At 46.4% G+C, this 23,623-nt stretch overlaps 1 long non-coding RNA gene across 1 annotated transcript; it reads left to right on the top strand.

Annotated features, from left to right (window-relative positions):
* Positions 1-767: 767 nt before the first annotated feature.
* On the top strand, positions 768-19,460 carry LOC310893115. Its single transcript, XR_014578719.1, has 4 exons — positions 768-4,289; positions 10,735-10,937; positions 16,946-17,020; positions 17,626-19,460. It is a non-coding gene; the product is annotated as an uncharacterized lncRNA (long non-coding RNA).
* Positions 19,461-23,623: the final 4,163 nt, after the last annotated feature.

The following is a 23,623-nucleotide window of genomic DNA, read 5'->3' as shown; positions in this document are numbered from 1 at the left end:
GTAGAGATGCCTACATCACAGCTGATTCCTATCACATCCTTCAAGAGTCAAGAGAGAGAAGCGGGCCCCTTTTGAGTGCAATTTATCTACTTTTCCACATGTTTTTGCTAGGATTAGATTAGGCCTCACCCCAGTGACTATAATTGATGCCTGTCTCAGCTGTAGGCTTGACATTTATTGAGCTGAACCCCGTCCCTCCTGTCAGATTAAATGAATCCCACCCCAGAACTTGGTCTTTGGAGACAACATGCTCCAACAGGAACTGAACGCTCCCGACGGTTCTGGCTGCCAGCACGGGCGGCCCCTGCAGTACCACTGCCACCTCGCCCAACGTGGAGGTCCGTGGGGGCCCTGACAGTGTGGGTTTCAGGGAGGCCTTTCATGGGGTAATAAATGGCTCGTGTATCCAATAAAAGGAAATTGAAATTTTGTAGACAAGCTTCCCTGGAAAAAGACCTACTCAGTTTGTATAAACAGCTCACACACAGCAAGAGGGATTCTGGAACAAAATGTAGCCTTGTAATCCAGTTCTAGTCTTAGCTGTGTATAAACACAGAGTGGATCTCTGCTGCAAAAATAAATATATCAGAGGAACCCAATAAATATGATGGTGCCTAACAAAGGTGATAAACAACCAAGCAGTACACCTTATATGTTACCTTTGCAGACATTCTTCACTGTCTGCTTTGTGAAGCACCGGAGCAAAAATGTTCCATTTGCATGGTGAGAGGTTTGGTAGGTTGTTGGTGGTTTTCTTTCTCTCTCTCTCTCTCTTTTTTTTTTTTTTTTTTCCTTCTTCTTCTCTTTGTTGCTGGAATTTTAAAAGCTTGAATTTGGAATAGCCTTGCATTTCCTCATGTCTGTATGTCTCACCTCAGTGCCATTAAAAGTCATGACACATAATAGAGAAACAGCTGTGCAGGAAACTTCAGGCATCTGTTTAATATTAATTGCATGTATTCCTAAAAAGTCAAAGCATGTTTTTAAAATTTCACTGCACATCTGGTGCGTCACTGCTTAGTTTTTTTTTTTTTTAATAGGTTTTATCTGTGAGTCACTAAGGATTATCAGCCACAAGCTGGCCAGACAGCAGAGAGATATATAAGCAACTAAAATGGAAGAGACATTTCTAAATGGCTTGTAAAAAAAACCCACCACCACCACCACCACCAACAACAAAATCAACAAAAATGACAAAGCAACACTGACTTTTAGCTGCTTATCAGAAGACACTGAACTATAGGGAATTTAGGTTTAGGGAAGGACAGCATATTCTATAAACAAACACTGTATGATTTAAAAGATATAGCTTACATGTGAATCCTGTCCTAGACTAAGTTAGGATTTCTTTCTCAGACGGAGAGGGAAGAGTTCTCCTATAGCTACTCATAAAACACAATTTGATCCCTTCTGCTCTACCCCTTCCTCACTCTTAGCCTGACCTATGTGCATTTACCTATAAACTGCATTTTCTGCAGACTTGGCAAGTCTCTTTTTAAAGAAAGTGGTCTCTTGAAGAGCAGGTGAAAGATATATTCTTCAGCCTGACATGATCCTGCAAAGCCTCCGTCTCCAGGTGGTCTTCCCACCACTAGCCCTGTGCTAGCCACAGGGAGCATGAAGATGCAGCTTCCCTTCTGCTGGGGCAGGAGCCCCAAGCCCCTGGGGAAGGCACGGCAGCTGGTCTCTCTGGTGTCCATGAGCTTCTGAAAATTACGTGAAGTTGCTGAGAACCTCTTTCTGAATGAATAAATGAATGCTGGTTAATGATTTTTTCACATTTTTCTGTAAGTCATCTTGTTAGAGGGAAAGGACCTCCAAAAGCATCACTATGAATGATTCCTTTTTTATTTTAGAGATTTTATTTGCAAGAGCTCTTCTTGTAAACTGCACAGGACAGGGCGTTTCCCACTGTCAGCTCTTTGAATTATTTGCTGAGTGGTGGTCATAATTGGTAATTAACTTAGTAACAAATGATGATTCAAGGTTTTGATTAATGCATAAAAAAGGATTGGAAGACATAGATCTGGAAAAACAGCTTTGTCAATGTTACAGAGCAGGTGCATCCCACAGTGAGCTTTATTTAGAGAAATACGGAAGAAGGCCCATGGTGCCTGTATATCTGGGGGTATCTTCAGGAACAGGAGGACTCACAGGGGCAGGGGCAAGGGAAGGAGGGAAGGCAGCCCTCGTCCCAACCTACACCCAGGCATAAGAGGGTGTCTGTGGGCCAAGTGTTCCCCAGTCCCACTCTTTGGAGGTAAGGAGTTACTCATGAACAGTACAGATGTGTTCTCATTCTCTACTCAGAAGGGTTACAACTTTTTGTCTTTGGAACAGTTTCTTCAAAATGACACTATCATTTCATAACTGCCCCCAGCTCTGGGGAAAGTCTCCATTTAGGGCTAAACTTCATGGTTTAGCCTGCTTCCTGTGTTTGTAATGGGGTGAACAGCCTCAAGCACCATGGTCCTCTTTGGGGAGCTTCTTGTTTGGAATCGGTAGCGTGGGGTCCCAGGAGCTGTGAGCAGTGTAGCACCTCTTCACACCTCTCTCCACTCACCTGTAAAATAGGGCAGTGATTGTACTTTGTCGTTTGCAAATTGCTTTGAATTTTTTGAAAGGGGAAGTCTTACAACATCTAAGAGTGCATAGGAAGGTGTGAAGTGGGTGTGCCCCTGAGATGCAGGGACTGATTGCCCATTGCATGTTTGCCCATGTTTGCATTGCCAGCACAAGTACCTTCCAGTCCTCATTTTTCCTGTCTTAAAATTCATGGCTCTTTATTAAAACCTATTGTACTCTGCAGTTATATGCTAAGCTAATTTTAGGAGCCCACAGTCTGGACAAGATGAGCTCAAGGCCAATGGGAATCGGGAAGGGGACAATAAGGTGGTAAATCAAGCAGCAGTGCAATGTATCCACGATGTGAGAGAGGGAGAGGGAAGGCTTCTCCGAGCCTCTGCTGGGGGATCCAGCAGGTCTGATGCCAGTTTGGGAAACTGTTTGAGCCAAGTGTGTTTTGTCTTGATGTTTTTACAGATATGGATGCAATTAAACTCCTGGCAGAGAGCAAGTACATTATTTGTGGATAGATTTGAATACGGAAAACACAGAACCTGCAGGACTTTATTTAAAACTCATACTAGTGAACAGCTGCATTCACAGACTGCAGAGCTGAAAGAATAAGAGAAAGCTCATGGGACACCAGGCAAAAGCAGTATTAGACCCTCACAATCACCATAGGCTGGACGCAGAGGCAAGGGAAGCTTTTTCCATCATATCCTACCTAGCCAAGCACCTTGCCTGGCCCTCCCAGCCCTTACCCACCTCCTGCTCATGGCGAGTCAGTTAAAGGCAGTCACTGTTTGTGCTCCTCTCATGGGACAGAGGCAGGGAGCATTGCGCGGCTGCTGCTTGTGGTACCAGCAGGTACTTGCTGAGCCATGCCGGTACAGACGCAAAGACGCTTTAATGTGATAAGGTGCTCTCCAGGCCAGAATTAAACCCAGCCACGCTAAACCTCTCAGAACAGCACCCCTGGCACCTTCCACGTGTGGGGGCTGATGACCTCCAGCTGGGTGGGCTGGAGGACTCCCTGTCTGCAGCCCATCCCTGCTGGGGCAGCGGGGGCAGCCTGGCCGGCATCACTCCTTCGGCTATGCGGGAGTGCCAGAGAGCATCCTGACCGGCCCTGGCCCCAGACGGGCTGCCACCAGTGTCCAGGACCTTTTCCTCAGTGAGCCAGAGGTGCCAGGGTCCACCCCAAAACCAGTAAAGGAGATAGATCTCGCCAGGGTAATTACTGCCAGTAACAGGTTAAATGCACGAGAAGTGCTGAAGAAACCACCCAACATGGATCTTTGTTTTTTTCCCTCGCCAGCATTCCTCACCTTAAGCTACTTTCTCACAGCATGAGTTCACCCCATGCTTTCTCACTGCTGGCAAACCCCGACACGCTGCAAAAGCAGCAGCCCGTCTCCGGCGTGCGCCTCGGCTCAGCGCGACGGCGCGGGACAAGCCGGGACAGGGCGGTGGGGCAGCGCGTGGCCGTACACGTGCAGGGCTGCCGTCGCACCGGCGCATGTGTGCGAGCGGGCAGCACTGCAATTTACAGTCTGGGGCCGTCCGTCTTCATGCGGCAATTGTTCTGGCAGCGCAGCACAACCACAGCAGCGCTGCCAGAAAGGAAATAAGACTCCAAATATGCCGAGTCCTGCGGGCCCGTGTGGTGCAGGGTGCTCTTCGTGCGAGGCTGGTGCAGCGCCGAGCCTGGGGGAGATGCCGAGGTAGGGCTGTGGCGGGGGCACGGTGCCAGGGGGTCCCGGGCACAGGGTGGGTGCAGACGACAAGCAATGGCAACGGAGGCAGCAAGCGGCACGCGGAGCAAAGAACAAGATCTGTTCAATTCCATCAGTCAGCACTCTCTTCCAGAAGATGACCTATTGAACATTTCCAGGAATAGCTGTGCCAAGCCTGTCAACTGTTTCTTGGAAATACACTCAAGAAAAATGGCCTCCTTCCAGTAGGGATCTGCAGAAAGCCTGGACTGGATCAAGGGCTGCAGTTCGGTGCTGGGATGGATGGATGGTGCCTGCTCGGCTGCTTGCTCAGGAGCAGCGGCCCAGGGTGCTCAGGCCACGTTCTCTCCTCTTCTCCTCATCTGAAAAGCCCTTCACGTCACTCACAAACAACAGGGAGGGAAGGGGTAATGTTTTGCAGGTTGACTCAACCCACGGGCATGCTCATCCCTAACTGTCAGTCTTCAGAATTAAGCCCGTGTGGCAACCAGCCATGCTACGAGTGCCACGCCAGCACACCTGGGCTGTCCTACGTGCCATGGTGGTGCGAGCAGCCCAGAGCAGTCCAGGCCCCAGTGATCGCAACTTGCTCCCAGCGTTTTGTTCTTGGTTTTCTCTTGTTGTTTCACTGCTGGTAGACACAGACAGCCTGAAGTTATTGCTCTGGTATCTAGGCTTCACATCAGGCAGCAACAGCAGCTCCACAGGGCCAGGCACGGGCGGTGGGCTGGGGTTGAAATATGCCCTGGGAAGGCCGCCTTGCACCAGCCTGGCTGCGGTGGCCCTGTCCCAGCAGGAAGGTCCCACCAGCTCAAACTAACCACCAGGGTCAGAAGTCACTGGTGACAGGGGTACCTGCTCCAGCTTATCCCCTATGGCGCGTGCCAAGGCCTGCTGCCCCGCCATCGCCAAACCCAGCACTCTTCTGCCAGCTGGAGCCCATGAAGTGCAAACTGGAGGTGCACAATGACCTGAGTTACAAATTTAAGACAATTCTCTCATATTTACATGTACAAAGTAATACCATTGCAGTAGATGGCTTTCGGAAGGTGGGCCTCCAAGCCCTTCTTCATGTCTCACCGGTCACTTTCCACTATCCTCTGACTTTTGTCCAGGTGAACAAAAACCCACAGAAATAAATATTTCCCCACTGTCACATGCCAAGTGAAAATAGCCAGACGCCACTCTGTTATGTGAGAGAGATTGTGGAGCTGCCTTTTGGAGTTGTTCTGGATTGACTCCAGATCTGGATTTACATTGGGTTCTTCATGACGGGTTACAAATAAACCAAAGTAATGGGATCTGGCATGGCTTGGCAGATTTTTAATAGGATGCAGAGCCATTCATTTCTGGGTCATTAATTCAAACCAGCCCAGATCAGTAGTGGCCACATTCTGTTGCAGTCTAATAGCTGTATAATAACCTCTCTGAACAGAATTAGGGAGGCCATCACCACAATTTAAATTAATTATAATAACTTTAGTTGGCTGTCTCAGCAAAGAAACCCAGAGCTGAATACTGCCCAAAGTGGGGGCTTCTTCAAGAGATGGGGGCAGAGAAGCATGGTGGTAGGTCCTCCTGCAGCAGATGAGTGCAGTGTCTGGTGCTGGTCTTCAGATACAAGGTGAAGCTCTGTGGCGTGTGGATAGACCACCTGAGCAGTACGCATCTCTGTGACTATTAAGAACTGGGCTCCAGATGTAGCCTCCAGCTTAAGAAAGTCCCCACAGCCCCTAATTGACTGTTGGAAGTGTCAGATCACTCTATATTTGCTTGCTTTCTTATATTCTTTCCCAAGCATCTGTTGCTGGCAACTCTCCGAGTCAGGATACCGGGCTGGCTGGGCCTGTGTTTGACCTAACAGAGCCTTTTTTGTATTATTTCTTATATTCTTATATTCTGAAACCCTCAAATGTTCCATTAATGATATGCAGTGCACTTGCATAGGATCTATGCACATGGACACATTTATCCCTAAATTGACACATGCCCTTATATATGCTCATGCACATTTTAGTAATGGCCCAGTAATTAAAGAGCCCTTTGAATGATTTATAATTCCTTTGTGAGGAAGGAAGGCTATACTGCTTTTTTCTCTTTTTGTGTCAAATCCAGTTAGCTGGCCACCATCTCATTTGAAAAATTAACTAAAATAAGCTTTCTGTTTTCCTGGGAGGAATATTTTCATGTTTCTTTCTGGGTGTGGTCAGAATTTCTGGCAGCACTTTGCTGAACTGAAGCGTGTGTCTGACTAATGCAGCAAACAGGCTAGTACACCATGCCATTTGCAGAGATTATTCACTTCATACCATCAGATCACATCATTTGCAATTTGCTGTAGTGAATCCAAAGAGCCCCAGAGCTTCATGTTAAGTCCACTTCGCATGTAGACACTTTCAGTACAAGGCAGAGGGGACTGGGAAGAGAGGGAGGAATGCTATGAAAGTGATATTTAAAATGGAGGTGGTGGAAAAAACAACTTTGCCTGTGTCAGGGGTCTATCAGAGAATTTATCTACAAGGACAACTTTTCATCCATGGGTTGTCTGCAGCAGAGTCATTTGCCAGCCTACAGTTTTCACTACTTTACATCAGTAGCTATGTCACTGTAATTATGTTTTTTGTTCATTTGTTTGTTTTTAAAATTTACTTAGTTTATTGTTCTTTTGAAAGAAAGGCTGACACCCTTTCTTCACATAATAAAAAAAACACAACTGTGAGCATCTCCAGGCCACCTTGCAGGTGTCCTTCTAGGCAGCTAACTCACCCACCAGTGCCTGCTAGCAAGGGTTGCATTTAGCACTTGTTCTTTTGGTTTTCCCAGTAAGGAGGCTTTGTTGTAGGTAACAGTTTGCACCATTTTATCTGAGTGGTCTCCAAGTCTTGCCCCTTGTGTCACATGGTTGCTGGCTGTCCACTGGGGACTGGAACCCAACCTTGAGCTTTAACATGTGCAAGTGAGGCTCAGAGGGCTGAAATGCAGTGGAGGGGCGGGAATTAGACCGTGGGCACCCTCTTTTGAACACAGGGAGATTTCAGACATTCTTGTTCACACATTTTACCCACATATGGCTCCATTCTCATTACACTAGTAATGGTGTTAATGAACAGCCTTGTGGCTTAGGGGATTGCAGTTTCGAAGGCCAGCTTTCCCAGAAAGGCAGAGACACTCTGAAGCTCTTTTAATTGCTGTATTCAAGCTGGACACAAAATAAAGCAGATCACTTGCAAGCAACTCAAACACTGAACACTCAAGCTACCATTGGAGCAGCATCTGCAGATATTTGGATAATACAGAGGTTTACTTACGGCACTATGAATTAGGATAGATTTTGGAAGGTATTAATCAGGGGCTTAGAGCAGTTTGGAAACCGGTTGTAGTTGCCAGGCTAAAAGTAAACAGCTAAAAACCTTAGTACCATATAATGGCAATAACATACCTACCAAAGTATGAATGCTGCAAGGTGTATAGACAGATCACAACTCCATTAAGACAATCAACAACATGGCTGTGCCAGTGACAAAAAGAAATAAAGCCCTTCAGTGGACAAAAAGCTTAATGGATTTTGCAAAGCTAATGCAATTTATTGTGGAGGCTTCCATTCATATGCCAGTCATGAGTATGAAATTAAGCTATTACTGGAAGCTTTACTGAAGAATCATAGCACATTTCTCTTGCAAAAGCATGATCAAAGTAGGAGATTGGTAGTTTAGCCCAAGAATATACAAAGAGTTCTGTGCTAATTTTTTGGAAAAGTATGCTAATGAATACTGCCCACAACCTCTTTCACTACCACCAAAGGAGCTGTAGACAGCTGTTGGATGCACAAGGAGGAGACTACACCCAGCTCTGGTATAGGTCCAAGCTGGGCAGAACCACAGCTCCACAGCAGGATGTGCAAGGGGTCTCTGAATGGGGCAGCACAAGGCAGAGGGTAGCAGTGAGAGTCACATGTGAGATCATGAGATGTGAGCCCTTGGAGCAAGGACGAGGCTGGACTGTTGAAAATCAGCATTGGCAGCTGTACTTTCAACTTCTTTCAGTAGCTGTTTCCTAAGGGTGCAGGAAGATCTGCCCTCTAGGACTCTCTGGGTTTTGATCTGGCTTAGATTTAAACCAATGAGATTTTAAGTGGGAAGAGGCTCAAGACAACCCTTGGGCTCGTTTCTGAAGCAACCAGCAAGAAAGCTAATTGTACTGACCTCAGTGACAGCATTGGTAATTTCTCTCATATTCTGTGAGAACTGCACTGACATCAGTGACTCATGTCCCATGGGTGATGAAACAGCCATCCTGGGAGAAAAACTTTTGGTCACCACCAACAAACCTTGGCTTTCAGTCCTCACTTCTGCCATCTGGTGACATGACATTGCCAAATCCTCATGGGCGCCATGGGAACATGCTGTACACAGCCTAGAATATGTGTGGGCGTATCTAGCTAGGTCAAGAGAGGCAACCCACGAAGTGTAACACCTGTGTCCCAACACTTTGACTTAGTGACTGTACAACACATTACCCTTAGTATATTGATCAATCCCCATTTAGGGAAGACGCAATGTGGATGTCTTCCATGTTTCCTGCCAGCTCTTGTGCAAAACAGCTACTGTGTGTCTCTCAAAAGGTGGTGCATTTTATGTGGATGCAGGACTGCCCAGCTATCTCTATCACTTTGACATCCTCGACTGATATATACTATAGAGATGGACTGTATCATTATTATTGTGCACAGTAGTGAAAATTGTTTCATTGTACAAATCTGCTGGGCTAGACAGTTTGATTTTTCCAATCAGTTAAAAGAGAAGAATAATTCTTTTATTCTGCCTACACCCCTGAATGGAATTCAAACCTTTATCAGGCTCTTCCCTGAAGAAAACCACAAGTGCCAGACTGCAAATTCTTTACAAATGAAATTAAGTTCTTTATTTTATTTCTTTTTACATCTGGCAGTGATATCTTTTGTAGTTGATTTCATAAGGTAATTTTATTTGTGCAACTGTTCTGTTCCTAGGTGTCTGTCAGCCCCCTATTCACAGATTTGACTAAGATGACTAATTTCTACAGTACTTAATAGTGAGGTAGAAATCTCAAAAGTTCTGCAAGTCTTGTGAAAACAGAGAGGGAAGAGACACATACATGGCCTTTTGTGAGAGGAAAGCTTCTATGTGAGTGAAGCAATTATCTGATCTAACCTGCACAGCTCTGTACAGCATGGTACATGCTGCCTTCTGTCCAGGTAGTAACAGAGGGATGTTGAAAGGAGTTGATACAGAGAGTGGATAAGGGTGTCAGGGAAGCAAAGGATCTAGGAGATGTGGGAGGAATTCAAGGTCTTGTAGCAGGTGGTAGTCTCGGGTGCTTGAAGCTGGGAACTAGATCTGCTGTGGGCAAGGGGATGGAGGTGAGGGAGGACAGAGAACACAAATCTCCAAGGAAGTGGCAGGCCCTCCACCCGGCTGCGCCTGGCAACATGCGCCTCTAACATCCTTTACACTAACCTTCCAGTCCTGATCTCCTCCCTACCAAACAGCAACTGCCTATAAGCACTGCTGTCGTGTCAGAGGACTATCTCTTCAACTCCTGTTAGGAGTTCGTTGTTTTCCAAACACCCGTGCCTAGTAGCCATTGTTGTCAGCCAGTCACCTGCACACTCCATCCTGCAGACCACAGATATAATTTTTTACTCTTCATGCTGACTGTGACATTCATGAATTCCTCTAGGTCCATGTGGCTGGAAGAGGTCCTCTTCACGCACATCAGCAGTTCTTCTGCCTTGTGTTACAGAAGACACTTCTGTCTGCACCGCCACGCCTTTCTGGGCCGTCATGGCTATGTCTACGCTGGCTCATGCGAGCTGCCGTAGGGCTGCCCTCAAGACCAGGCTTGCCTACGCTGCACAGTGCAAGCTGGCAAGAACAGCAGCAGGTGTGGCCAGTTCTCCTCCCCCAAGCCCGCCTGCCCGCCCGGTGCAGCAAGGTGCCCTGGAGGCCAAAGGCGAGCCCTGGGGCCCCAGCCCAGGCCCCTTCAGGGAGAAGGCCCAGGTGTGGGAGCTGAGCCACCGACAGCTCCTGCTCCCAGCGCCCCTCGCTGCTCCACGCAAGGAATTGCCTTAATTAAAATCCCATAGTTTAGTCTGGTTGTCTGCTTCTTAAGTAGAAGCCACTTAATTCATGCATCCTAATCAAATAATGGTTGGGTCGAAGGTGCTGCTGGAACACGCTGGGCTCACGTAAGAGCCCAGAACTGTAGTGTGAATGGCAACCTCATGTCTCTTTGTGTAATTAGGGCTTGTTTTCATCTTCCTGAATTTTTTTTTTTTGGTCAGCTTAAAGGGTAGTTTTGAAACTCAGTTGTCTTCCTAGAAAGCGTTGCAGAAGTGTGCTAACAATGTTTTTCTTTTTTTTTTTTGTTTTTTTTTTGTTTGTTTTTGAACAAGCTTGGCCTAAAACCAGAGAGATTTGAATGTTGTCAATGAGAAAAAGAAGTGCGTCAGACCTGAAGATCACTTGAATATTTGTCAGCGCACGTCTGACAGGGACTGCGTCTGGAATGAGAGCTCTGTCTCACAGGAGGCTTCAGGGATAAAACGCTGGGCAGTGGCTTCAAGCTTTTGCTGCGCTTTGCAGCCCTGGGAGCTAGGTAAGTGTAGCTGCCAATACCGTGGGCGTGACGGAGGTGCAGCACGAGGGCTGTGTCGTGAACAGCTGCAGGACACCTCACCCCGGCCTCCTGTCCTCTGCACAAGGCAGCTGACAGCGCTGGAGCAAGGCTGGTGGCACAGGGAGAACATGTCCTGCCTGGCCCTGGGTGGGATGCAAGGCCTACGGCTGGAGCAAGGGCTGCCCCCAGCTCCTCTGCCTGCCTCCACCTTTCCTGCTGGACACAGACGATGCCACACTCAGGTCCTGAGCCTCCTGAGGCCATAGCTGTGCACCTTTTGGAGGAAGGTGTTACCAGAGTGATTTGTAAAATTATATTATTGACAGGAGTGTGCATATGGACTCATCGTACCACAAATGGGCAAAGAAAATTTAGACACCCTGACTGAAAAATACATTTTCCTGATTTCCATCCCTTGAGATTTTCATGTTTTGTAGCCCAAGAATACGGCATCTTCCTGTTTCTGATTACTGACAGACAGAATACCTGTCCTCCCCCTCTCCTATGCCCAAGCCCCCCACATACAGGTTTCTCACGTTTCTGTCTGCTATTGTTCACATCAATGAGTTGCCGCATATTTATCCTCATATTACAAAATCCATACCTTTACTCACTGAGACAGGTACCGAGCACAGTAAACAGCAAAATGAAGTCTTTATTTGTTTTGTTATTGATAAAAAGAAATTAAAAGGAGATAGACAGAGACAATACATGAGGAAAAAGCAATAACTGCTCGCTTACCAACCTATACACAAATGCAGAGCTGGTAGGAAGATTCTGCAAACTCCCTGCTCTACTGACCATTTCTATCCTCTGTCTCAGGGTACGCTGTAGACTGCAGCAGCTCTGCAAAGCCAGAACACTCATCCAGAGGCCTTTCCACTTTGCAGGCACCTGTACGGCTGATAATTTAGGATGGTGTTTATAAATGACAGTGAAGATGTGAAGCTGCAGCGCACAAGGGCTTTTTATGGCACTTACTGTCTGTTCCCACATGCACTTGGCAAAACGCCTGCCTGTGCTCCTCATCACTGGGAAGGAAAGACAATAGTTTTGATGGCCCTGTCAAGCAAGAATCTGAACGTTCGTGTTCACATCCAGATTTTGCAAGGGAAGGAAAGAAGGTAGTTTGTGAAAAAATAACAAACAGGTGAGCCTGGTTGATGGCCACAGATGGCAGAGGGAAATTCGCAGTGTTTCTGTGAAAACCATCAGGACACAAAGATGAGAGACCAGGAAACCTTAGAAAAACAAAGTTCAGTGGCTTCCCCTGGGGCATGTCTTCACAGTCAGGTGCAAACAGATGCAAGCGAGTTCTTGATCAAAAGCCGTGCTGCCACAACAGTGCGCTGCTGCACTCCCGCCAGCTTTGTATGTTGTGGTCAGCGGTGTGCTGACACAGGACTGATCCCCAGCTGGCTTGCACCCACAGCACTGGCAGAGGAGCTGGAGTCTGTCTGCACCTGCTCATCTGACACACTTAGGCTGGAACAGGCATGCAATCTAACACACGCTGGGCTTGCTAGTGCGTAGATCTGTTCTCATCTTCCACCACTGCTTTTTTATTTTCCTCCCCCCCCCGACTTTCCTTTCAGCCTGACCGTGTTGGTTTGAGTGTCAGGATGGCAGTAGCAAAGTATCACTCTCAAGTTGTGCCCATAGGGGTAGCAAGGGCTGAAAGAGGGACCTTTGAAGGACCATCTGAGTGTCTTGATAAAAGCCCACCATTGACTGTCTTGTAGCTCAGTCCTGTGGGGGTTGTCTCTGGCCTTTTCTAAACAGTACCCCTAACCACAACCAAGTAAATAATCCATATTGATCAAAAGTAAAGAAATAGTGATGATCACAAGCACTGCCTTGTGGGCTTCCTGATTTTTGAGGGAGCCTTGAAACATGCCCTGTGTTTGAGAGACGCAGTTGTCCCAAGCTCACACGGCATGCAGCGAGTTGTGTCTCAGGGAAGGAGCTGGAACACATCAGGGGCAACTGCTCAAACAAGAATCCCCTATTCATTCCTGAAACCTGCTGGCTGTGCGGAGAACAGGAATGTTTTCTATTACACCCAACAATTATCCTCTCAGATAACACCATCAGTTATGCAAAACTGCAATAAAATTTTCCCTTTAGGAAGCTGGTAAAAACTGATGCTTTCACCAGGCAGGCTCCTCTGTTTGAAGCTGGTGCTAGCAAGGCAGAGTAGGCACAGCCTGCAGTGGCAGCCTGTCCCCAGCCACAGAGCAGCCCTGCTGCCTCTTTCCCAGGAAAGCTGGGATTGGCACGCTTTAACCAAGCCCTGGGTGCAACCCTGCCCTTGTCCTGCCCAGCCCAGAGTGGTGGCTGGCAGTGGGAGCAGCCCCGTCCCTCTGAGGAAGCCTGACCTTCTGGGGCTCCGATGGCACCAGCCCCACTGTGCCCATGGGGATGCTCCGGCATCCACCACTCACTTCTCCACAGCCAGCTCACCACTGCACACCACAGGGTGCAGTTTGTGAGCTCTCACCATTTGTCAGTGAGGCTGTTATGGTTGCACATGTTCTTCAGCGCACTGCAGCTCTGATTACCCTCTGGAGTAGGTCTGTATGCCAGAAGCAGTAAGAGGCGCTTGATGCTGTAAACTTGCTATGTGTATTCATTCAGAGATCATCTTTACAGTCTATCCCCATCCTGTACAATATGATGAGAAGTATTCAACTGCCTCTGAATCCAGCTGCAGCCCTAAATCAGGATTATTATGTTTCAAAGAGCAGCAAGGAGTGGTGTGGTCATCTTTCTAGAACCAGACTCCACTGAAGCTGTCCAGGTCTTGGCTGAGATAGGGTTAATTTTCTTAATAGTGTCTGGTATGGTGCCATGTTTTAGATTTAGGAGAAATATAATGCTGATAACACACCAATGTTTTAATTGTTGCAGAGCAGTGCTCGCACAGAGCCAAGGCCGTTCCTGCTCCTCGCGCTGCCCTGCCAGCGAGGGGCTGGGGGTGCACCAGGAGCTGGGAGGGGACACAGCCAGGACAGCTGGCCCAGGCTGACCAGAGGGATGTCCCACACCGTGTGGCGCCATGCTCAGCAATAAAGCTGGGGGGAATTGGCTGGAATGGGGGGAGGAAGCTGCTGCTGCTTGGGGGACTGGCCAGGTATTGTTTAGCGGGTGGTGAGCAATTGCACTGCATCACTTGTTTTGTATACATTTTTTTTTAAATTATTACTATTTTCCCTTCCTTTTCTGTCCTATTGAACTGTCTTTGTCTCAGTCCAGGAGTTTTACCTTCCCGATTCTCTCCCCGATCCCATTGTGGGGCAGTGAGTAAATGACTGTGTGGTGCTGAGCTGCCTGCTGGGTTAAACCACAGCAGAAGTGCAGGGCTTGTTTGGAGGAGCTTGTCAGCTGCCATAAACCCATTTCCCAAAGCACAGTCCCCAAAGCTTTGTTCTCTATAGTGTGCAGAGAAGGCAGGAGCCCCCACCAGATAGCAGAGGGGTGCCAGCAAACAGGGGGAGGTGGTCCCCTCTGCGTGGAGCCATGCCCCACACATGCCATGGGGCATGCCGAGCATGGTTGCATGGCACCCAGTGTGTATTTGGGTGGCGTTTCACATACCACAGTCCTGCTGGAGATGTGAAGACATGAAAGGAGACTTTGTCCCTTCTCCCCACAGGCACATGCCCTCCCGGTGTGACCAGGAGTGGCACCAAACATGTCCCCAGGTTCACTCTGGGTGCTGGTATGCAGGCACAAAGCTTGTTCAGATCAGCTGGCATCAGGACTGCATCTGTTCCTGAAGATTTCGTCTTTCTCATTCGTACTGACTGTGAGCGCTGGCCTGTTTTGGCAGCCCAACAAAGTAGATAGCCCTGATGGTGAACCTAACAATGTTTTCATTCCAAAAGGGCCAGATAAGGGGCAGCTGATGCCAAAGATGCAGATAGAGTTTCACCATCCGGCAGAGATGCTAGGGCGAAATGATTAGCATCACTTCAATCCTCTTGGCTTTAAATGGGGGCGAGAACTGACCCCAGATAATCCTAGAGCCAGCTCTTTAAAAGTAGGCAAGTGTCCAATGTGTTCTGAAATCTGTAAGAGGTGGGCATTTAAATACCTTTAATTTTCATTCTTTTCAAAAGAGATTACACGAGATTCATTAAGAAACGCAGGCCTTCCTGGTGTAATTACATCTCTCATGGTTTTGATTTCTCTTTCCTTATATAACTTTCTGTCAGTAGAAGCTTTTGCAGGGGCAGACCGCGGTTGTTACGCCTCAGTTCAGCTGGTCCAGCAGCCAAACAGCCCATTCGTAGCACTCTGATACCCGTATCCAGTCATCAGGGGGTTTTGATGAGTTTCCAGCTGAGTGAACACCTCTGCTCCTGAGATGCTGGCCTGCATCTGGGGCTGGGGCGCTCCTCCTGTCCAGACAGGTTGGACAAAAATTGAGAGGTCCCCGGTGAGCCCAGCAACCCGAACGAGGGAGCACGGCGGCCTGCAGAGGTAAAGCTGCACGTCAGTAACACGCACGGGCTGAGACCGGCGTGGGCCAGGCAGGGCGGCTCTGCAACGTAACGCTCAGGTCAGGTACCCCCGGCTGACAGCTCTAACGCGGCCGTGCTGCTCCGGCTGATGGTTGAGCAGACCAGGAGCTCATTCGTGGTCCCCAGGGCCCGTCCCCAGGGCCCAGTGCTGAGCGTGGCGGGGACGAATCCCGGTCTCTGCCTCAGCACTTCTGGGGAAACGGGCGGTGGGGCCAACGGTGCCATTCGGTGTGCAGCGGCAGTGAAGTCACTTGGCAAGGCTGGAAACCCTGGGGGAGTCCCAGGACAGGTGGCGTACTGCAGAGCACCAGGCAGCGATCCCCACCAGCAGCACCTGGGGGGCCGGGGCCGGCCTCTCTGGCGCTGCTGCCCCTCCGCTGAGGCAGCGAGCTCTGCCAGGGAGTTTTGCAATAGTCTGGGAGAGTCTTTTGCCATGTGAAATCACATTGAGAGCACTCCTTTCAATCGGATAAAGAAACTTTGGGATACAGAATTACTTTTTGCCATTAGTTGCTTGGACACTTTTTGATCATGAATTATTTGATCACGTGCACTCTTCCCAGTCCTCTGCTGTGTGGCATTCACCGTTTTATCCCCTCGTGCTGATGCACAGCCTTGTGCAGTGAGTGCTGGGCTGATATAAATTAAATTCTGGTGGGACAGCAAGCTTCCTTGATGGTAAAATTAATGGCCACATTAGGGAGCAAATCTGAAACAACTGCGCATAATAGAATTATTTTGGATTAGTGCTGGTACAACTGGCAGCAGATATCCAAACGCTTCTAGTATCGTATCTCAAAATTACAAAGCTTAGCTATTTTCTTTTATCACAAAGAACAGGGTATGAAAAACAATATGTAATATTTTTAGCATTCAGAGTATGAGTACCTTGGGGGGTACTATAATTCTGAAATTATTTTTTCTTGTATAAAAACTTTATAGAATTTCTATACTCACATTTTTATGATTCATGGTCTCAAGGAAATGCAAATAAAAGCATACAACAGAAATTTGGCTCCTCAGACAGTTGCCTACTTCTCTGAGTGTGTGTCTGTAGGAGAGAAGGGACATGTGAGTGCACATTTTTCTGCTCACAGTTACATTTCACTTATATTCATTTGGAGAAAACTTTTTTTTTTTCAAATGCAGTGAAGTGCACAAATCAGGTTTTGTTAAAAGCAGCTGTGGATAAACGGTTCAGTTTTTGGAAGATGGAGAAATTAACTGTGCTTTTCAAAATGTATGATAATAAGGTTTTAATAATCTCTGGTTTGTGTACGATGGAAAGGTTACAAACACTCAGCTGTGTCTGCCTGCAGTGCTCATGAGAAAATGAAAATTAGTACTATTTAGCATTTATTTGGAAATGCATTTCACAAAATCAGATGGATGTAACAATGACTGGAAAGACTGACTGCAAAGCCTGAGCCTGTTTCGAAGGCTGTCTTTTAACTCCTGCAGGAAGCACCAAAGGAGTCGTTAATGTTTTAATTGCTGGAAGAAAGCTGGAGAAAAATCTGCTGAGCAGCATCCAAAGTGAGTTTTGTTATATTTTAATTGAAGCAAGGCACGTGTCAAGCATGTTTAGCTCAGGATCTCCTTTGCAGGAGAGGTCCCACCAATGCTTGCACCTGAGGAAGGTGGTGGGGGATTCGTTCTCCAGTGCTTTTGCAGGATGGGATATGGGGCTGTGGGCAATGCCTCGCTCTAAAGGGGAGCAATCTGACCGCCTTAAATCACCCTATCTGGGGGAGAAGGGAGCAAATGGCACATTACGTGGAAAATTTCAGTGCCTATTGTAGCACAGAGCCTGTGACATGGCCACTGTCACTGGGTGCATCAGGCAGTGCTGGGACATCAAATTTTGGGGTGCCTTGCTCACCCCAGCCCCGCGTGCTGCTAGGGCAGCCCTCTCGCCCCCAGAGTGGCTCTGTGCAGAGGCACGAGTTGGCCCATGTGTCCGGGGGAAAGGCTTACGAGCTTTGCAAGACTCAAAGAAGGTGTTGGGTTTATAGTTGTGAAATCTTTCCAGTGAACTAAGGAAGTTTCCTAAACACTGGAATAATCCCTCATTTCCTCTCTAGTCCTTGGGAACTGATACTTTTTCTCCTTCTCTCTGCTTGGAATTGCCCTCCTATTAGAGAAATCAGCTCCACTGGAGACTGCCACAAACCCTGCTCCCTCCTTTACGTGCCAGCAAATTATGTACCTCTCACTGCACGTCAGATGTGCGCATCAGGAAGTTGGAATTGCAAAGCAGAAGTTGGGAACAATTGCATCTTTATTTGTTTCTCAAGACATCACCTCGTGTCTGCAGGAAAATACGGCCTTGAAGCTGTGTGCACAGCTCCCTTCCCAGTTCCCATGTCAGCCACTGCAAGCCGCATGGCCCCTGAGTGTCATTCCCTGTCTGTATGACATGTATTTGAACATGACATGTATTCTTTTTTCTTGTGTGTTTAGGTTACAAATAAAGAACAGTCTTTAGCCTGAAAACCAAACCGTGCCCAAGTACAGGCTTCTGCACTTAAAAGCTTCTGTTTTTTTTCCAGGGCAGCAGCATATTAGATTTTTAATCCCTTGAGTAGATTGAAGGCTCTCTGCAGAATCTGGAAGAGAAGAAGCTAATGACATGTGTCATGGCCCATGTTAAATCAAAGAGAAATACGGATATACTACTCCAAACTCAATTCCAGCTTCTGTTAAATCAGAATGGCCCCACTGTTTGATTACTAATACTTGATGATATTTGAGTACGGCACTTCAGCATATCTTCTCCGTGTCAGCTGCTACAGCTATAACACTCACGCAGTTTCTGAACAATGGTGATTGGGTGTGATTTGGCAGTTTGAACCTCAGGAAGCCATATATTTCCCCATGACACAATATTATCTAATATACTGTGTATCTCAGATTGCATCAGCTCTGAAAGCTAGCGTAAGGGTTATGATTTAAGGCAAATAATAAAATCCATTTATTGCTTATTAGACGCGAAGCAGTAACATTTCTGGCATTCCACCTCTCCGGTCCTAAGCCGTCTCTCCTGAAGCAGAGGGAATGCACAGTTTGCATTTCAGGCTCCTTGCTGGAGTTTTTGGAGGAGCGCTTTATGGACGCAGCAGGGAGGGGGCCGGCCAGGGACCTTGTGGCATCAGGGGCTGGGGCAGGAGAGGTGGGCGTCGGGCGGCTCACAGCTGGTGGGCTTACACGCCTACAGGAAGCATCCTCTGGGATGTGCCATTCCAGGCACAACATAGCTGCTGGGGCTGGCACGGACAGCAAGTGGAGGCTTTCTGGCCTGAAAGGCACCACCACTTGCGGTAGAAAGCCCATTTTGGGGACAGACACGGTCTGTGGTGCTGATAGCCTTTCTACCCTTAGTAATTGAATCACAGTTGTTATTTACTGCAGAAAGCTTTTAGGAATGTTCTAGGTATTAGAAATTAATCGTGGTTTTTAAAATCCCATCTCTGAGGCTATTTCTTTCTCATTGCTCACTTTTGTTCGTGAATTCTCAGAGAACTCTTTCCATTTCATTTCCCCCCATTTCATCACCTTTTATGTACCTGTTACGCAAAGCCAAATTATTCCTGTGAATTTGGCATTCGTTTTTTTTCTTACGTTCAGAAAGCATCAGAGCATGAGACAGCCACCCAACTAACACCCCCTTGTATGTGCGTGCTGCTATGGGTCGAATTCTGCTTTCATTTACGCTGACATAAGTTGTGTTGTTTTATGACATCTAGTCACGGTACTCTCTACATCAGATGCTAGGTCTGCTATCCCTGGTACTCCGTGATGATGTCAAAGGAAGAGCTTTTTGAAGAATAAATTCATTTCTAAAAAATAAAATGTATTTTGAAAATTGAATTGTAATTAAAGAATATTTTATGTGTGTAACAGCACTTTAACTTGATCTCCTTCCATATCTGATATTCACAATGCTCATGTTTTATCTGCCAGCGCTGCTCTTGCCAGTTACCATGATCTTCCCCCAGCAACATAAACTGCTCAGGGTCTGATTTTTAAGTTCAACCCCTCAGATTGCCATTCACAATGCCACACACAGTGTACATTTAAAATGCCATAAAAGGGATTAATAATGCCTGAATCTGCAGAGCAGAGCATAGAGAGAGAAAAGACAGGAAAGAAAAATATAATTCTCTGTCTTGAAATTTAAGCAGCACAAGATTAATTCTCCAGCTCTTGCGAAAAGTGTCATGGGATCTTTAAAGACCACAGACAAACCAGGCCAAGGTCTTTAAGTCCCTTCAAGAATAACGCTCCCTTCACACCATATAAACCAAATAAAATAACCACCGGGGGAAAGCCTCCCAACAATTTAAACAGCTGTGCAACACGTAACCTGACGCCGGGAGGGTTTATGTGTCCATGCACCCGGTGCATCATCCTGATTAGTGGTGAGCCTTGTGCAAGGTGTTCCTGCCAAGGACAGATGGACCAGTGTCGCCGACAGCGCATAATGGACAATGCACGGCTGCCGGGCCATGCTGGTGGCAGCTGAGCAGGAGAAGGGACCGCCGCGTTACGGCAGCCGATTGAACAGATGTTCGAGGCTGCCCGGCCTGCTGCAGATGCATTTAATGAGATTAACTCCCCAAATGAGAACGCTTCAAAAGAAGTGTATGAATAGTCGCCTGTATTCTCCCCTTAACGAGGCAGATCATCTGCTCGGGACTGAAACAGAGGCACATCAGCCCTGGCAGCTTTAGCACCACAGGCAGCAGTAAGCTTTTTCTCTGAAGGACTCTTTGTTGGCCAAGTGAGAAGCTGTGAGTGGAGCTGTTTGTCCTTCCTCACCCCTACGGACAGGGGCTGGACCCCGACACAGGTCCTCGTACCCCTTGCAGGGGTCTCCTCCTGCCCAGCAGCACACCCAGGGCTGGGAGGGGAATTAACAGTGGTGGGCGATGCAGACACAACTTGATAGGTGTTACTGACAAATTGCCAGCCTGAGCAAAATCCAGACATGTGCAATCTTTGAAGAGAAAGGGAAAGCTTGTAACATCATCATGAGCACAGAGAAAAACAGCATTGCCGTATTGATAGTAAAATCATGGCTCGGCTACGTGTTTCCAGATGAAAGGAAGGACAGTGAGTGCCAAACGAAATGACAGCAGCAGGAGGGAAACAGCAATGGTGGTGGAGCTCAGCAGCCTGCTCATGGCTTGGACAGTTGGCACCAGCCCTGGAGACACAGATTCTCAGATTTAAGTGTTGGGTCTTGGTGTAACTAGGCCAAGAACTTGCACATCGGAGGGAAAGCTATTCCTGATTCAGTCTTAACACACAGGAGTTAATTTAAAGAAAATGACAGTAGCCGAACATTAAATAATTAGAGACAACCATATAATTAGACTCACAAAGGGAAAATAAAACGTCAGAAAGTTACATGGCTCTGGTACGCATTAAAAAATGAACAGGTTAGTTTAAAAGGCTTTAAAATTAAAATTAAAATTAAAATTAAATCCCTAGAAAGTTACCTAATGAAATCACCATTATATAGTGTCAGAAGATAAGCATGGAGTTGAATAAAAGGGAACCAGACAGGGGCAGAGGAATGCCAAGTGGCAAGATTTAAGAGGTAATTTGAGCCAGTCCTTCAGCATTTGGAAATCTGACCCTACTGAGGGCAATAAACAGGATTATAAATTGTGGTAGGTGATAAATTAGCAGGAAATCAGAAGGATCAACATAGATTTCAAAGGAATATAGCTTAAAAAATAAAAGAGTAAATATGAAAAGATGTTTTCATAAGTCTATCAGAACTGGTAGGTGGAGGAGAAACTCCAAGGGGCTGTGAGAGCACTTGGGGGCTGAAGGAAGCAACTAAAGGAAAGCAAGGGCATTTTCAGAACTAAGGTTATCTTTTAGTGGAAGTCTTTACCACTGAAGATGTTGGTCCTGTTCCTAAGGAGAAGATGAAGCTGCTAAGGAAATACCACAACCATGTATGTTGCTACATTTAGATTGTATATCTCAGACTGGGAAGGTGCTCCGGTCCTGAAGGAGGCTGATGGGCTGAAAGAAACAAAGTTTTTTGTCTGCCTGAGCTTGCCACTTCAAGTGGCAATCTTATCTAGTAATTTATTGCCACATGAACAAAAAAATGGTGATGATCACTAATTGTTGCATCTGTACCTCAGAACTGGTTGAAACTATCATTGAAACTAGAGCAATAATACATCCGGAAGCAGAATAAGCTGTCTGGATTTCTACAAAGATCTAGTCAGGTCTTACCCAGCAGCTAAATAATGAAGAAGTGAGAGAGCACTGTCCTGAGCCAAACATCATGCAGGAGGCAGAAATCAATGGGTGAGACTGAACGTTTTTTTTCATAATGACAAAATGGTGAAATGCGGAAGATCCTGTCCTGGAGCCTGTGTTATTTGCTATGTTTATCAATGATTCTGAAATCAGGGAGAGCTGTAAGGTAATAACATTATGGGCAATTCAAAGAAGGAAGTAGAGAAAGATTAGTTAAATACGTGTTGTTCTTGACAGATGTTTTTTTGGATCTTGACAGATCCATTTTTCAAGAGCTCCAGTGATGGTGATTTCCCTGCCTCCCTTTGGCAGCCTGCTCCAGTGCAGCAGTCCTTATTATCGCAGAAATTTTCCTGATGAGTAACCTGTCTTCTTTGCTGTGATGTCTGGCATTACTCTTTATCCAATCCCCAGCAGACACTGAGAAGATTTTACTCCTTTCCTATGACTTATCTGTTGCATATTTAAGGGATTATTTTTATGTTTAGTCACTTATTCATGTTTAAGAACTCATCATGAGAATGTACTCATCATCTCTCACTGGACTCTCCTCCACAGTAAGCCAAATTCCTCCAAACCTCCTCATTGCAACCCCCGGAGGACAAATCTTTCTGGAATCACTGTGACCAAAATGGGACACATTCTCCCATTTAACCTTATTGACACCACATAGAACAAAAGAATCACATCATATTTCATGGACAGCTTATTTTTATGCATTGTATAAACCTCTTGCCTATTTTGTATCTGAATTGTTGACTAGTAGTGATTTTGCAGACTACTAGACCCCCCAAGCTGCATTACGCTGTATTAATTGGTCATTCCCCTTCTATGTTTCTGGAGTCTGATATTCCTTGTTAATTATTAACACTTTTCAAGTATCCTTTTTCAGTTGCGCTCTATTTCTTCCAAGGCATTTCTTCAGTTTGTCAAGATCATTCTACATTCCCATCTTGTCCTCTGTCATCGTTGCTGCTTCTCCCCCATTAGTCATTCATATAATTAAAAAGCATATGTCTGCTCTCTCACGCAAGGAACTGTTAAAAATCCAGAATAGTTCTGAACACGGTGCAGACACTGCTGAACCTCAGCAGATACTTTGTGCTGTCTTGAGAATGAGCTGTTGATCTCTACTCTCTGAGAGCAAGTGTTTGATGAGCTAAGGTACTTTCCAATGTTTATCTATTCCTTTTTTCTATGCTTATTTATCGAAATATCTTGCAAGGCATGTTGAAAGCCTTAATAAAGTAAAGGTATGTGCCATCAACTTCCTTTTCCCAGCCAACAAGACCTGTTGCCCTGCCACAGAGGGTAAACTATATTAGTGTGACATGACAGGTCCATGTTGGATGTCATTCATCTGCTTGTTATCTTCCAGATGCCCACAATTCTTTGCTTACTTATTCCAGCATTTTTCCATGAAATGAAGAACAACTGATTACCTTGTAGTTCCTCAGTTCCTTGACAAAGATGAGAACTATGAAGATCTGTTTTGAGGCTCACAATTTATCCACATTTGCCTCTGATACTCCATTTTAGCCTTCCTCCTCACTGCGATAGATCATGCTTTTGACATTACTGCAACATTCAGGGACTCTCCACTGTCCCTCAGTCTTTTCTCTCTTACATTTGTTTTCTGTGTTGATCTTACCTGCTAGATATCTGAGTATTTTGAGGACTTCTTTCTGAAAGTTCATTCTCTCTATTTTGATGTTTTGTCTTCCTGCTTTTTCTAAGATTCATATCGTGCTTACACTTGTACAGTTCACCTTCATTTCCACATCCTTACATAAAACTAGATGTAGAAGACCCTCTCTTCTAGTTTCTTTCTCCACTCTCTGCACTAACAAT

Source organism: Anser anser, assembly GCF_964211835.1.
Source record: "Anser anser genome assembly, chromosome: 1".
NCBI classification, from domain to species: domain Eukaryota; kingdom Metazoa; phylum Chordata; class Aves; order Anseriformes; family Anatidae; genus Anser; species Anser anser.
This window is presented reverse-complemented; position numbering and strand designations above follow the sequence as displayed.